The following is a 1798-nucleotide window of genomic DNA, read 5'->3' on the forward strand; positions in this document are numbered from 1 at the left end:
CGTCAAAAGGGCTATGGGATCCGAGCTTGTTGTAGCCGCCACCTTCTTCAAGATGATCCTCTCCGTCGGGAATTGATGGCAATTGGTGGCCAAGTTCTCTATGATGTGAGCGGCCTCCGCGTGGCTTTTCTCCAACAATGCTTTATTGGCCGATGCATTCATGTCTCTTTGCATCTCACCACTACACCCGGTGTAGAATACACAAATGATTGTGTTTTGATCTAAGCCATGGTTAGGGCACTTCCTTAGCATCTCTTTGAATCTCTCCCAAGCTTTGTAGAAGGATTCTCCATCAAATTGGTGAAATTGGACTATGTCCTTCTTCATCTTCATGGTTTTACCCGGAGGGTAGAACTTGTTGAGAAACTTTTGAGCCATGTTCTCCCATGTAGTGATAGAACCACCCTCTAAAGATTGGTACCATGTCTTGGCCATGCCCCTTAGCGAAAAGGGGAAGAGTCGAAGTCGAATGGCATCCTCCGGGACTCCATTTATCTTGATGGTGCCGCATATCTCTAAGAAGTTTCCAAGATGTCCATTCGGGTCATCTTGGGAAAGACCGACGAATTGGTTTTGTTGTACCATATTTATGAGGGCCGGCTTGAGCTCAAAATTGTTGGCGTTGATTCTCGGTGCATGCACTCCTCCTTGTTGGACAATGGGTTGGAACATATTGCTAATAGGTGGTGGTGGTGGTGCATTCCTTTGAGCCTCTTGCTCATTGATTTGCCCTTGCATGTCCTCCAATTGCCTTTGGAGTTGACGGATTAAGTCGTGATTATCCGCCATAACTTCTTCCAACTCTCTATCTCTTCTTGTTCTTGCTTTGTTGTGTCGGCAAAAAGCTTCAACCTCAAGGTCTATAGGTATAAGAGGTGCACCCTTAGACCTTGTGTTCATACACTACCTATCAACCAACAAGAACAAAGAGTCAAATCACAATCTTAAAATAGAAAACAAAAATTAAAGCAAGTAAAATGTCTAAAGTAGTTAAGCACAATGAAGCAAAATATCACAAGTAATGAAACTAAACTAATCCCCGGCAACGGCGCCAAAAACTTGTTCGCTAATATTTTCACCACGCCGCAAGTATACGGTGTAGTTGCAACATAGGGAAGCAAGGTCGTATTCCACAAGGATTAGTAGTCAAATTCTAGTGATTACCTTAAGTCATTATGCTAGAGCTATTTAGACTAAACAAGGAAGTGAGTGGTTTGATTAACTAACAAATTTAAAGACAAAATAAGAACAATCAAACAAAGTGGATTAATTAAGTGATGAAGGTGGTTTAGGGATTAGGCAACGATGGATTAGCAATTGTTCGCTATTTTATTTGACACGCCGCAAGTGTACGGGTGCAATTGTGTACAGTAGCAAGCAAGGTCGTATTCCACAGAGACTGAATTTACCAATTCCTATCCTAAATTATCCTACTCTATCTGGACAAACGAAATTAAGAGTTTTGGTTTTAAAGCTAAATAAATAAATAACAGGAAACAAATAAATCAAGCTGGAACACAGAGAAACAGATAAGAGAAGAATTCCCAAGGCAAATGTTTCAACAGATTCTCCTAACGAACATGTTCAATTCAATTAATAAGACGATTCCTAAGGCAATCTCAAAACTAGTCTATACCCACTCCCGTGGCATACAAACCGTTGATTACATGCAAGGCTACCGTCCCCGGATCGCACTTCTAACATGCAACTCCTAAAAGCTCATAGGATTAACGCCCTCACAAATATCAATTCCCTTTAGAATTAAATATATGTGTTCTATGTTCTTAGTTCAGGTAAT

At 41.0% G+C, this 1798-nt stretch overlaps 1 non-coding gene across 1 annotated transcript; it reads left to right on the forward strand.

The window, feature by feature from the left end:
• Positions 1–223: 223 nt before the first annotated feature.
• LOC131013724 (small nucleolar RNA R71) lies at positions 224–330 on the forward strand. The gene has a single exon (XR_009097811.1). It is a non-coding gene; the product is annotated as a small nucleolar RNA R71 (small nucleolar RNA).
• Positions 331–1798: the final 1468 nt, after the last annotated feature.

The sequence above is a fragment of the Salvia miltiorrhiza genome, chromosome 2, assembly GCF_028751815.1.
Source record: "Salvia miltiorrhiza cultivar Shanhuang (shh) chromosome 2, IMPLAD_Smil_shh, whole genome shotgun sequence".
Classification (NCBI taxonomy): domain Eukaryota; kingdom Viridiplantae; phylum Streptophyta; class Magnoliopsida; order Lamiales; family Lamiaceae; genus Salvia; species Salvia miltiorrhiza.